The 15440-nt window shown below is 30.4% G+C and overlaps 1 pseudogene; it reads left to right on the forward strand.

Moving 5' to 3' along the window:
• Positions 1-13113: 13113 nt before the first annotated feature.
• The window catches only part of LOC129310870 (uncharacterized), a 5068-nt pseudogene continuing 2741 nt past the window's right edge, over positions 13114-15440 (forward strand).

Consider the following 15440-nt stretch of genomic DNA (forward strand, 5'->3'; position numbering starts at 1 on the left):
TTTCTTTTTTCATTTTTGACTAAAAATATTAAATTAGTTTTTCTGAAAATTTCAAGAGTATTTTTGTTTGTTTTAAATTTAATAATTTATTATTAACTTTAACCTTCAAGCAGTAACATATATAATAAATCAAATTATAAGAACTTGATTAAAATAAAATAAACTATAAGGACCGAATTCAAAATTGAACAAAACTATAAGAACTTATAAGTTAATTTTTTCTTATCTATTTCATTTTTTTTATATAATCAATTGACTAGGTTAGATTTGAGCATTTTTATCAACTCAATTAAAACTCTCCTAAAAATATTTTTTTTCATTTGTATGGACTTATTCGTTATTCAATATTCTTTATTTGAGCAATTAAATGCTTGACTGCCAATGACCCAAATTAATACTAAATAATGAGTAAGTCCATGCAAATGAGGTAAAATTAGGGGTCGACTCCACTGGTCAGTCTCGTTGGTGTGGTTATCTTTTTGATCTCATTTTATCTTCGAAACTTAAATCCTTAAAGTTGAGATCTGTAAATTTTTGTAAAGTATCCTTTTTTAAAAAAGAAAGAGAAGGTTTTATATTTCACAAAAAATTAACAAAATGAGAAAAATATTGAAAAAGGAAAACTTCACAAAAATTTGCACTTCTCAATTTTAGAGGATTTAAATCTTTATATCTTCTATTTTTCTCCTAAGTGAACCAACCAAAAGTAGAGTTTATATAATTATATCACATTATTATACTTTTTATTTTATTTTTTTTAATTTCTCTTTGATTGTATCGCGTTCACCTCCATGAACAAAAAGAAAACGGACTGCATGAAACAAAGCCATTGCACTTAATACGCATTTTTTTGCAAAAAAAACGATAATTGGGTCCTCATCGAAACATGCTCCGCAAAAGAAGGCCCATTTGCATAAGGTTTTAGGGACCCATTTTCACAGCCCGCTGTTTTATATTCGAGTCGGGAGTCCAATTTACATGTTTTTGTGAGAACTAGAAAGTCCAAAAACTTTCCGTTAGATTACACAAAATATCCCTGAAGTTTGAATTATGTAAAAATAATCCCTTAATCTTAAAAACTTTATACAGAAAGCCCCCTAAATTTTTAAGTTTATGTGGATAATCCTCAACCATCAATGATATACCTCTTAAACTTTATTTATTTATTTTTTTATACATATAATCCCCTCAAACTTTAAGTTATATGTAAATAAAAGGATTGATTTAGACGGCTTAGTTAAAAGAGAAAAGCTCTCTTGACCCTTAATTTGTACACTTAAAAGACTTAAATTTGAGATGGTATTAAAAGAAATCGATGTTATAATTACTTCGTGAAAGTCTAGCTTAATTATTCTAGCACAAGAGGCTTGCATCACATCTGGTCAACTTAGCTTGGATTTGATTCGATTCTTTAACAGCAAATAAAATCTCAGACCAAGTAACTAGAAATCATGAGGAAAACCTTAGAATGAGGGAGATAGAGGCAGTTTATTAGTTTCGAGCTAATAACCTGGAAAATAACTGACCGTATATAAAACCCAGAAAAAAAATTGTGTATGCATAGGATATTGTAAGAAAAAGTTAAGTTTTGTATGTATTCCAATCTAAATGTTGATGCCCAGAATATCACAGTACAGCGTTTTTTTTTTTTTTTGTTTTTTTCTTTTTCCAAGTAGCATTGTTCTAAACACGTTCATGCACATGTGTAATGATGGAATAAGAACATGATTAATCATCATTAACTTCTGTCTCCATAACTATCAATCTTAAACCTAACCCTTCAAATTATGTACAGTGCTGAAGCAACATCATGATGACGAAGACGATGATGTATCATGGAGTTATGGCCCATATGAGATGATGAATGATGATGATGTTAGCATGAAGCATATATATATAATAACCACATTGGCCAAAAAGATATATTATAACCACAGAACACACACACACACACACACAGAGGAGTAAATTTTTCAGACAGATAAAACTGACATTAATTAATCTGTTTTCTGACACAGCGCCACGATGTGAAATTATGGCTCATGCAAAACATTCTCTTTTGAACCCATGAGGCTGTTGCCAACATCTTCTTCCTCCAATGGCTTTCACTTTTTCAAACCCTTTTAGGGTTTTCTGTTTTGTTAATTTCATTTTGACGTTGGAAAGTAGAGTGGTCGTCGTGTCCTTCAACTCTTTAGACAGAATCATTGCTATCCATTCTTGCTGTTGCTGGCCCCCCTTTTTTTTAATATATATATATATATATATATATAATAAAATTCCAGAGGAGCCGGCCGGTTTCATCCTTATTTTTTAGTTGATATTTAAATTTTCATTTCATTTTATAGTCAATTAAAATTCAAAATAAATTTTATCTAAATTCTGCAAATCTGATATCAAGCATATTTTGCCCTTTAAAAGAACCTTTTGGCCTTTATATGTTATATATACACACACATTTAAAGAATTTAGAATACATATAGAGGTAGAGTATCCGTTTATTGAATATGCCCTATTCTTTTTTTTTTTAAATGGAATTATTTGATTGAGTTATGTTTGAGTATTCTCAAATCCAGTGAGGGAAGGTCTCTCAAAAGAGTTTTCTATATATAGTCACATAGTCTCGAGCTTGAAATTTTATATACTTAAGCGGCTATAGCCTATTTTATTAACCAGGAGCAAAATTTATTGGTGGAATAAACCATGTTTAAAGTGAGTTTTTGTTTATCTCGGAGTTTGGACGCATTCAATCCGGTAATTCTTCACTGGTAACGCGTGATATATATGTATAATGGCTATATCCTTTAACATGCATTGGTCTTGATGTTCACAGATTTAAATAATTAAATGGGTATTAATTATTTTTCATGGACTATTATTGACTTTTCAAATATTTAAAATAGATTAATAAAAAAAAGTAGAGAAAGGGTAGTGTTGTTGTATGTTGATGTGATTTTAGACCTGAGCTACTGGCACTATTAATTATTCCTTTGTCTCATGATTCTGTTCTCTTCTTTTGACGATGCCACTTTATTCATACCCCACTTTTTTAAAACACAGATGCAATTCTAAAGTTGGATTCCTTGATGCCATATTCGCTATCATGCAATTTATTTGTGCGTGTTGCGTGCATATATATAATAAAGAGAGGCCACGGAAATAGAATTCAGGGTCACTTTCATGCTCTAGATTTTTCTTCGTGGCTTGCTTTCTAGGCTTAATTATATTGAAATAAGAAAAGAGCCATGAAAATATATTGAATTTTGATAACATACTAAATAATAATTTTTTTATAATAAGAATTCACTACTATAAAATTATTGATATAAGATGTCATTAAAAATAATAGTTTTAAGAAAATTTATCATTTAAAAAAGAGGTGGGTGATGGTTGGACAATAAATAACGGGCGTTTAAGACATTCATTATTTATTTCATTAAAATATATTATGGGTGTTTAAACATCATTCATATGATACTTTAAATATTGATTTAAAACAAAAATTAAAATTTAATATTATCATCTATGTCAATGACATTATATGACAAGTGACTTTAGGTTTTTGAATTTAAAAAAAAATAACTTTATATAATGAGTATTTGAAACACTGATTATATAAAGTGATCCTCATATATGACCGGTGTTTGAAACACTCGTCATATAAAGTAGAATAAATGGCGAGCTTCTACAATCTTGTCATTTATTCTTATTTTAAATTTGTTCAGTTACTTTTCATTTCATATTCTCTCTCGCACACACAATGAACTCTCCTCTCCTCTCCTCTCTTCTCCACTTTCAAACAAAATCATAAGTAAACTCACAAAGTGACTTCATTTCTATAGTCGACTGCCATCCCCCACCTCCATTGTGATTCCGCCATCGTTCACGATACCCTGAGTTTGGCATTGCGCTTCAACCCATTTTCTTTCAAGGTGCATTTTTTTCATACTTTTACCTTTTCTTTCAATGTCCTTTGGCTTTTTTTTTGTTAGGGGAATGATTTATTCATTATTTTGTAGAGTTTTATTGATTGCATTTATGCATTTAACTTTTTGTGCTTGTTGTTGCTTGATTTCGGTAATGTAGGTTGTCAAAAATTGATAATATATGATATGTTTTTGGCTTGAGGATGTTAGTGAGGTCATAGACAGCCTTAGAATGATCATGAAGAACAAAATGAGTGATCAAAAAGGATATTCATGATAGTTGTATTTTTTTATGAATTTTGAACAAATTTTTCAAATAATTTTTAATTTAAATTATATGTCTTATTTGATCTGGATAGTTTTATCATTAGAACCTATATATTGAAATGTACTAGTATGCTAAATTTCATTACAATTGAAGTTGATTTAAGTGACCGAAATTGACACACGATTTCTTTGAAAATTATAACTATTTTGTTGAGATTTTGACATTTGTTAATGAATGATATTTTCTTGACTTGGGATTGCTATTGTAAGGTATGAATAACCTTGGAATGATAAATGAGACAAAAAACAATAATCTGAATTTATGTGTGTGGTATTTTTCTTTTTTTTTTGTTATTTTTCAATGACTTTTTTTTGAAATTGTGTATGGTCAAAAATGCTATTTTTTTTGGATTTTGTTGTTGCTAGGATTGTGTATGGTTGAACTTGATTTGTTGATATAAGATACTAAGTTTAAAAAGAGGGTTTGAGCTCAGGGAATACTTGCTTTTATGACATTGTCTTGTTGAATTTTTTTACATGTAAAGTGGTCAATTATTTTTTTAATTATTTTATCATTCATTTCTTCTCCTCATTTGTTTTTTTAATTTTTGTAGGTAAGTGGCTTCTCAAAAGAGTATGATCCCGATGGACCTAGTAGTACTGATCTTAGCATTAGCATGAATGATCAACAAATTCAAAAAGAAGCAAATCAAATGACAGGATGATTGAGATTATTGATGAATAAAGTGAATAGGAGAAGGGCTAATAGATAAAAATATGGGCTTGAATGGAATTAGAAAAGTCAACCTATCAAAATCAATAAAAATAAATTCATCAATTACATTGGGGTTGTGGCAAAGGCAAATGCACCGATTACAATTAGGAATTGAAATGATGCTAGTCCAATAATAAATAATTATATTTAGGAGCAAGTAGAGGTAAAATACTTTACTCACAATTATTATAATTAATTACAATTACTTGACCAAAAATATAATTAATTACTTTATTTATAGTCAGCATTTACAGTTGATGCTAGTCAGATGAAATTTGTTATTCAACAAACTGAAAAGGCAATGAAGATATTTCAGTATTTTATTGGAATGAAATACATTAAAAAATCGGGTAGAAACATTAGTGCTCAGGCTCCCGAATTAATAAGGATATTATTTTCACAAGAACAATGAGATAAATTTGTTATCCAACATTTTGAGGGACAATTCTGAGTAAGAACTATAATTTTTTTTTTCAATATATATATATTTATGTTTATTAATATAATTATATGTGTTTTGTACGGGAATTGAGCAATAAAAAGAAAAAATTGTATGAGAAATATTCATACCCTTACAAGAAATGGCGTATAAGATATGCAGAAATTGGATAGCAAATGGTATGTTAATATTTAAGCTATATAATTTTATCTTATTTTATTTATATCCACAATGTTAATGTTCAACTTTATTTAAATGCATAGATCAAGCGGGAGGGTTTGGGAACAAGTTCTATTTCATGTCATAAACTCTTTATAGAAGCCTGGACTAATAAGGAAGGAAACATTGTTGATGAAGGTGTTCAGGAACTTATTGACAAATGTATAAGTACATTATTTTTAATATTGTCATTTTTTCTTATAATCAATCAATTAACTTAACTTTCTCACTGTATGTTACACAGGTTGAGATCAAGAAAGTAACTCACTGATAATGAAAATATCTTGGGCAAAGTATTGAGTAACCTTGAACATTCTAATTGAGTTAGGGGTTATGACTTCAGTGTCACTAAAAAAAAATATTCGAGACATAGAAGAAGACAAAATCATAAAGAATGTGGGTGCAAGTGTTGAAATTGCCATACTAAAAGATAAGCTGTCTAGGCAACGAGACATGATTAATGCCTTACTAAAGGACAAGGAAAGGTAGGAGGGAGAGTTTCATATTAGTTCCAATGATAGACATGATGAGATATGTGAGTTGTTAGCAAATAGCCAAAAATGTCACTGGTTACTATCAGTCGAGTGTTCAATATACTAGAGACACATTATATAATATGCCACTCCATACATCCTATGTACGAGTTGCTATTAATGTGCTTAAAGATCTCAACTATCAATTACTTATTTCCATCGAGAATGGGGGGATTATAGGAAAGGAATGGGTAGTTTTATTGGATGACAATCTACTTATATTAAGATGCCAAGTCTAAAAAATGTTAACAAAGATGCATAGTTTAAAAAAAAGATCATACCCTGATCTAGGCTCTCTTAAAAAATTGTCTCGCATGTAGCGATGCCTAAATAAGAGCCTTATTTGTCAAGCCAACATCGAAATTTACTTCAAGCATATCCAATGACTCATAGGTTTAATCCTCCAATCTTGCAAATCTCATTCGAGGCAGGAATAGATGATGCACCAAGATATGATATGCTTTCACTCAATATTATAGATGAAGGGTTGCAGTATGATATGACCACCTCATTGTTCTTAGCTTTTATATATGATAAATTATTTTTCATATATAAATAGTTAATATTTTAAATATATACTAACCCATTTGATATATTGATGGTAGGTGCTTGTGCGATAAATTTATTGTCTCTTTTGACTTACAAACCAATTTCATCTTCATGAGTTCCCATGAGGTTGGTGCACATGCTTTAATTAAAAAGGACAAGATTTTAAATCAAGTTAAGCAATTAAGTGAAAATTTTAAAGTAAGGACTTAAAAGAAAACATTATTCTTAATAACATATTGTCAAGGCTAACCTACTTCTTACTTATATTAATGAATTTTTTATGCTTAATTTGATTGATTAGTTATAATTTTATAACACTTGTTTAATACTATTAAGGATCATTGGATGTTGATCGATTATTACTAAACCATACGATAGCACTCCAAGGATATATTATGTCAATTCTCATTGTAGGAAATTAGGGAATAAATAAATTTTATTAAAATTGATTAATGCATAAATATAAAAATAAGTATTTTTATAAATTTATTTGTCTATTGATTGGAACGCCATCATAATTACCATGAAGAAGCTCTGATGACCAAGGTAATTAAAACTTTTCATTGGTGAGTAGACTGGACATACACCCTTTGGTCTTATTTTATGAATCAGGAAGGGAAAGATTTTTTTTATCATATTTTATAAGACACGTCATTAACTTTTAATTACACCTTTTCTCATTTAATATCCTCATTAAATAAATGGTGCGTGAAAAAGTACGTTATCAGATTGTGTGTGTATATATTTGATAGAAATAAATAAAGTTTAAAACTTCAAAGAAAATTAGTGAATCTTAAAGCTTTTTAATTCAAATAAAATATGTTAAAAGTGATTTTTAAATAGAATTGGAGAGAAACATCAGCAAGTCCAAGAATATTAATGACTTCACAAGAAATTAGAAAACATAACACACATATCGAAAACTGTGGAAGGGTCGTGGAAGGGGTGAATGAAGATTCAGGGAATGATCAAATGGTTTCTGCATCTTTTACTTTATTCGTCACTCTCCTATTTCGAGGTTTCTTGAAGGAATTGAACCCCTCAAAAAGTTCCTCCTAACTTTAATTATTTTCTTAATTTCCTTGTAAATTATGCTTCTTCTTAATGTGTGTGTTTTTGTGTGAGCAAAAAAATTTCAGCAGCTCAAGTTCATGAATATTAAAATGAAGCGAGGAAAATATGATTTCTGGCAGCTAATTTAATTTCAAATGGAATACAAAATTTTAATCTGAAAGCAATTTCCCCGGAGAATTAAAAAAAAAAAAGGCAAAGCAAGCATGCAATGATTATATAAATTCCTATTACTATATGATGAGTTTAGGTGATGCATGCATGACCCCATTGGAAGAAAAATAGGTTAGTCAAAGTCAAAGTTTATTGGTTGAATAGTTTGACTGCAGATTTAATTTCGGTCAGACTAAAGGGTCATGGGTATAAAGTAGAGTCATGGGTCATTTTGCTGACTTCGAAATGATGAATTCTACCTTTTCCCCCCTCTTAATTGTCATGAATTAACAGCACAATGCATCTATAAATGTTATTAAAAAAAAATGATGCGTTAATAAATCCACAATGCGCAGCGCGTGTGACAAAGGCCATGAAGTCAGCAATTACATTGATTCAGGTTAAAAAAAAACAAGGCAATTACATTGACTACATGCAGACAAAATAAAGTTTCTGGTGTATCTCTTTTTATCCATTTTTTTACTTTACTTTGATTTTTTCATATACCCAAAATATAGCCCTATCGTTTGCTTTGTCATTTGTCAAGTTAAGTATAGTAATAATGAATATCACACCTGCCTACGCCTAAGTTAGAGTATACATGGATGTTAGGAATGAGGGATACCAATTCAAATGGCAAGAGATAATAAATGGGATGATGAGTAATGAAATGTCTTTCAGTCTCAAATTATAAATATACTTTTGAAAAATATTTATCACATCTAAAATATAAAATACTTTGATAAAATAAAATTTTATTAAGATATTTTGTTAATATTACCCTTTTCATATGTGATTTTTTTTAATTGTTTTTTAATATTCTTTCATTAATGGAGTATTAAATGAAAGATATTGTTTAAAATTTTATATTTTTGTTTTAAAAAAGTAAAGTTGTAAAGTCTATTTAATGAGTTTTATTAATATTTAAAATTTATCTAAAATTTTTTATATTTAGGACGAAGGGGGTATGTCATAATATTTTTTAATACAAATATACGTCATAATATTTGAACTCATCAAAGCACTAGATTTAGGCTTATGAATCATTTTACTTTATTCATATATTATTTTATAAACTTAATTTTTTTATGTGAAACTTTTACATGAATTTAAATCTATTTATGCTTGAACAAGATTGCATAAAAAATACAGTTAATTAAAAATTACAGTTAAATGTTATCAGTTATCAAATATTTGACGGTTAGTTTACCTTAATCGTTAGTATCTATGATAAAAATTAAGTTTTGACTTGATAAAAATTTATCAAAAATACTTTAAACACATACTTAATGCTTATTTTAAAATAATTATTAAATATTTATATTTTTTATATAGATGAGAGGTGCTTTGCAAATGTTGTAAAAGATATAACTAGAATAATCTAAAATACTTGACAACAGCAATTAAATTTGTTTCAAATGTTTTCCAATAAAATTTGAGTAACGAGTTCATTGTTTACAACACACGAGAGTAACGAGTTCACCATAACAAGATTAAAAAAAAAAAACAATGAAAGAATGGAGAAATCATGAGATCTGTATCTGCAGCTTTAGAATTAACAGGTTGTTCAATGGACAATTTAGAGATTATTAAAATATTCTGTTTTTTACATATATAAACCACTAAAAGGTCGACCCTTGGAGGAAAAAGGGTTCTGCAACCCAAGTAGCCTTAGGACCGAATATAATCCCATGCATGCAATTGCAATACATCACTGACCTTAATTACTATTAAATCATTTCATATATATTATATTTATTATAATAAGAATTTGAGTAGAAGTTAGGTGCATGTATTGCCTAATTATGAATCCATCTTCTGTTTTTTGCCTTTAATTGTTGAATGATAAAATTAAGAAATTATGTATGAGTCTCGTGTGAGAAAATTAATTATAGATTCCATTACTTGTAAATGTTGGAGTTTAACGTGTAAATGTTAAAGTTTAACTTGTAAGTGAACTGAAAAATAATTAATTTTTATTTAGGACCTGATTATAATTTTTTTCATAAAATTGATTTATATCATGCCAAAGTATTAAAAAAAACATATAAGTATCTACAAATTGCACGTTTTTGTTGCCCACATCCACCAGCATGGGTTAATTTTTCACACGAGAGCATATGCGTGCAGTGGTAATTAACACATAGTCAATTTGATAAATGTCTTGAATCTTTTTAGTCAGTCGCATGGCACCATAGATATTATCATTTTAATCGTATGGTTGCTAGAAATGTGAGCACAAAATAGAGAGAGAATATCAAATTACAACTTTGCCGTTTTATGTGCTATATTTTAATCTAACAATTTATATAGTTGTAGAGAAATGATTGACATACATTCTCATCATAAAATTATCATTTAACTCATTGTTTCATTTATTTATGTTCAAACATAAACTTTCAAGTAATGATAAAATTCTACGATTGTAATTAATGTGATACTCATGAGATTTGAGGCATTCATGAAATCCAAGTCCAATTTAACACTGCTTAATTAATATTTAACACATATGTACATATTTGTGTCACATTCCTTCAAAATAATATACTCTCTGGTTCTATTTATTAAGGTAGAGAGAAAAAAAAATTAAATCTATTTATAAGGCATTTGCTAATTTTTAAGGTTTCTCTTTATGTTTTTTATCCTTATTAAATGCTTTGAATAAAAATATCATAATAAAATTTAAAATATTTATTAGGAATAAAAATAAAAAATTATTAAATTTTAAATAAATTTAATAAAATTTAATTTTTTAATTTTAATTAAATATGTTAAAAGTTATTTATAAATAGAATAAAAAAACATATATATATTATATATATTATAATGGTCAACGTATTACATTATCTTGACCGGCGCGTACATATAGAGATAGTGAAATAAAAAGTCATTAGAAGTAGCTAACCACTTGAGAAACAGAAAGTAATTAAGTGTATATAATTACAAGGCCTACAAATAGAGTTGCGGGTGCAAACTTCATTAAATACAAATTATAAGTGAAGGTTTGTGAGATGTATTGTATTAATTCACTGAGATTATAAATTTTGCTAATATATTTACGCCAACCAACAGTGATGACAGTGACTTCGGTGGTGGTAGTACGCTACGCTCTGGACCATGAGATTCCATGGATCACACACACACACATTTTTTTCTTAATTATAAATTAAGGTTTTTTTCCTGAGAACAAGAAATTAAAAATTCACAAGTTATATTATAAAGGGACTGCTCACAAAGTGGCAAGCATCATTGCCACACACCTAAAAGAAGCACAATATACTCAAACCCTAATTTCATATATATGTATATATAATTATGATTCAACCCTTAATTTCAAAGGCAAATTTAATTTCCGTATTCAGTTGAATATCTATAGATTTCTCCCGCGTTTGCTTTTTTTTTTTCAGTATAAAAATGATTACTAATGCAAAATGTGATTAATCTCTTGGAATAGAAATTTGTCACACAATTAACTTGTTCAATATTAAAGTTTCATTACTGAGAAAAGAAGCGTGCACAATAAACTATCTGATAGAGAATTTTTACATGATTTGTTTTAAAAAGAAAAAGAAATTGCGTGGTGATCAGGGTACTTATCAAATATTCAAATTGCATCAACATGTAATCAAAATTCAACGTCCAGCTCAGCGAGTTTGAGATTTCTAAACTTCGCGGTTCAAGTCTAATAATGTGCCCGTGAATAATAATAATAATAATAATAATAATAAAATTAAATATTTGTTATACACATTCGAAGTTATTATCTGTGCTGACCAAAAAAAATAAAACAAGTAATTAAAATTGATGATATATTAAGGAAGACGCCATGTCTACATTTTTATCTTTACTTCTGTAACTCATATTTCTTCCTATTTACTCTTTCTCATTAATTGACCACTACCCTCCAGACATATTAAATGATTATACTGTAAAATAAGATTGTTTTACTATTATTCTCTTCTGGATTTAATTCTTAACAAATATTTAAAATTTCATGGCAAAAAACTTAGATGAAAGAAATGAACTCTGTATTTTTTTAAGAAAATTTGAGGGTTTGAATTTTCAAAAAATAAAAAAGTCATGTTTTAAAATTATATTTTAATTAAACTCAATAATGGTTGAATCTAGGATTAGACAAATGTCTTTATGTTGCTTGGGTAGAATAAGCTTATCCAGACCCTCGCATTTTGGGTATAGAAAATAGTGGGAGCGATGAAAGTGGATTACCTTTACTTGTTTATGAGTGTATGGGATGGGTATATACATGGATGTATAAATTTGAAATGAAAATTAAATTGGAATGGCTGACAAATAGAACATCTAGGGAAGTGGGAAAGAAAGAGAGATAGGAGGAACTTTAAAGCAGAAAAAGCAAAAAAAATAAAATAAAATATATATATATATATATATATATAATTTTTCTAATATAATTCCCATCTGTCTTCAGACCCGAAGTAAAAAAGAATAACAGGAAATCATATGTACCACTTTGCCCTTCAATATTCACACACACACAGCTAAAGTTTCAGTCTTTGTATTGCGGTCTGGGGACAATCTCTCTCTCTCTCATATTTGAAAGTCGGAATGATTTTCTGGCATTTATACTTCCACGGTTCCACCCCACATGGCCAAACCTTTAAGAAAACTCAACCCTTTTTTCTTTTCTGTGTATTCTTGATCAGCTAGAAGCCTAAGACTTCAAGTTGTCTGAAATACTATATCCATTGTCTTTCAAATTTCAAGCACTAGACCCGAGAGAGTGAGAGAGAATAGAAGAAAGTTGCTGTTGTTCTGCGATTTCAAGGAATTGGAAATGGTGAAGGAGACTGAATTATAAGGTGCTTAGAATAGTAGTTCTTCTGTGATGAGTGGAGTTCCAAGTCTGGTTTTGTTCCGTTTCTCATGGAAGAAGAAGACAACCTCAATGCCAACAAACAGACACACGCATGGTTCTGAATAGTACGCATGGTTCTGAATAGAAACAAGCCAAAGAAATTCTCAACCATGGATTTTAGCCTGTGTTTCAGCTCTCCAATCATTTCCCTTCTTGTACATTTCCTCGTTCTTTTTGCTTCTCTAGTTTGTCCTGTCCATTCCTCTCAGTCTCAGATTTTCAGTCAGACTTTTCACCCCCAGAAGAGCTTCTAAAACTCAACATCTCAGAAGCACCGATACGCGAAAATGGCCGGCGTGTCCGTATCGGATACGTATCCGACACGGACACGCGTTCAGGACGGGGGAACGGCGCGTCCCTTTTCCCAGTTTCTGGCGGACGCGGGCAGATGCGGGTCGAGACGGGTTGACGCGGGTCGGACGCGGGCTGACGCAAAACTCTGCATTTTTCACCTCTTTTTACTCAGTCCCAACTCCAGAAACCCGATGCCCTAAGATTTTCAGCTCCAATCGACCCCCTTCTCGTGTTTTCCACTCTGTCGCTCATTGCCTGTGTCGACCGCTGTATCGCTCTGAGTCAGACGCGTTTTCACTTCTCATTCGCACGCTGCCTCACTCTCACGTCTTCGACCTCATCATTCTTCAGTCTTCAGTCTTCAGCTTCAATCTTGATAATTCATTCAGCTTCAATCTGAGCTCTGCCTCAGCGTCTTTGACCTCATCTCTATCTCTTCTGCTTTTCACTTTTTTATTGTTCAATGTTGTTGCTGCTGCCTGATGGATATTTATTGGGATTATTGCATTGCTGGACAATGAATATTTATTGCTCAATTCTTCACTGCTGAACCGAGAGAGGCAGAACAACTGATCAGTTTTTTAAATTTAATACTGATTATTAAATTTTTTTTATTTAGATGGATTATGTTATTGAGTTAAACATTGATTTATTTTAATTTTTATTGACTCTCTTTATGTTAAAATTTTTATTAGAATTATTTTAAGTTGATAATTATTTTTTGCCACTTGATAGTATTTAAGTACTTAACTATTTGTTGTATTATATTTTATGATGGCATTAGACATCTTGAAATTGTATTTTTAACATTCAAATATTTAATATTTAATTATTTATATAGCCGTACCCGTATCCTAAAATTTTGAAAAATAGCCGTGTCCGCGTATCGTATCGTATCGTACCCGACACTCGTACCCGTATCGGTGCTTCTTAGCTCAACATCATAAGAACTCGTCTCCACCAGATTAACAAGCCTTATGTTAAAACAATTCAGGTACATCAAATTTTCTGTTTGTGTGTGTCCTTTTGTTTTCATATGTCATGAATATTTGTGTGGTTTTGCGCAGAGTCCTGATGGTGATATAATAGACTGTGTCGTGTCTCATCAGCAACCAGCTTTTGATCATCCTTTTCTCAAAGGACAGAAACCATTGGTATTGAAATTATATTTATCTGAATGGGTTCTCCGATACTGATATGGATTTTAACCAGAATACTGGAATTCTTTTCTTTTTTTAATTTTCAGGATCCTCCAGAAAGACCAAAAACCAGTCATTACCAAATGGGTTCGTTGAGTGATGAAATTTTCAGACATGGACTTTGTGGAGAATCATGTCCTGAAGGAACAATCCCAATCAGAAGAACAAGAGAAGAAGACATGTTAAGAGCCAGCTCGGTTCGCAGATTTGGAAGAAAAATCAGAGGCCGTGTGAGGAGGGACTCAAATAGTAATGGCCATGAGGTATTCATTCATTCTTCTTCTATCTCAAAGCCAGAATTTTCTTTTCTTTTTCTCTCCTCTGACGAAGTCAAGCATTTAACTAAGAACAGATACAAGAAAATATGACAGAATATTGCCATTTTGTTACGCATTCTGATTCTACAATTAAATCCATAACCATAAATCTGACCACCAAACACCACCCAAATAATTCCTCTTTCTTGTTTACGACAGTGATGACCAATTTTTCAGAATTCCTCTGCAAATAGTTTCCCTTACTCCAAAGCAACAACTTCAGAACTGTCTTTTTCTCTTACGATTTAAACAACAGGCTCATGTTCATCTTCAAATCACACCCACCAACCTGTTCAAGAAAATTTCACAATCTGTGACTGTATTACAAACTTGGTTATGTGTTATGTTCAGCATGCAGTTGGATTTGTGAGTGGTGATAAGTATTACGGAGCAAAAGCAAGCATAAACGTGTGGGCTCCACGTGTGACGAATCAATATGAATTCAGTTTGTCTCAAATTTGGGTCATTTCTGGTTCATTTGGGCAAGATCTCAACACCATTGAAGCTGGCTGGCAGGTACTTTCACTCATTAAATTATTTACAACACAAAACACTCTGTTTTTTCTCTGTATCGTGAACTTTCTTATTAATGCATCACACTTAGCGACTTAGATAAGCATTTAAAAGGCCACCACCAACAACCACCTACCTCTCAATTTTTTTGCCGTTGTCAGTGTAATTAATAATATTTGGATTGCAAGCAAGCAAAGAAGCTAAGTTGCATCAATTTTGATGCAGGTCAGCCCTGAGCTATATGGCGACAGCTACCCAGATCTTTACTTATTGGACTGTAAGTGGATTTAT

The sequence above is a fragment of the Prosopis cineraria genome, unplaced genomic scaffold (genome assembly GCF_029017545.1).
Source record: "Prosopis cineraria cultivar Desert tree isolate PC_DT_omini unplaced genomic scaffold, ASM2901754v1 PC5, whole genome shotgun sequence".
Taxonomy (NCBI): domain Eukaryota; kingdom Viridiplantae; phylum Streptophyta; class Magnoliopsida; order Fabales; family Fabaceae; genus Prosopis; species Prosopis cineraria.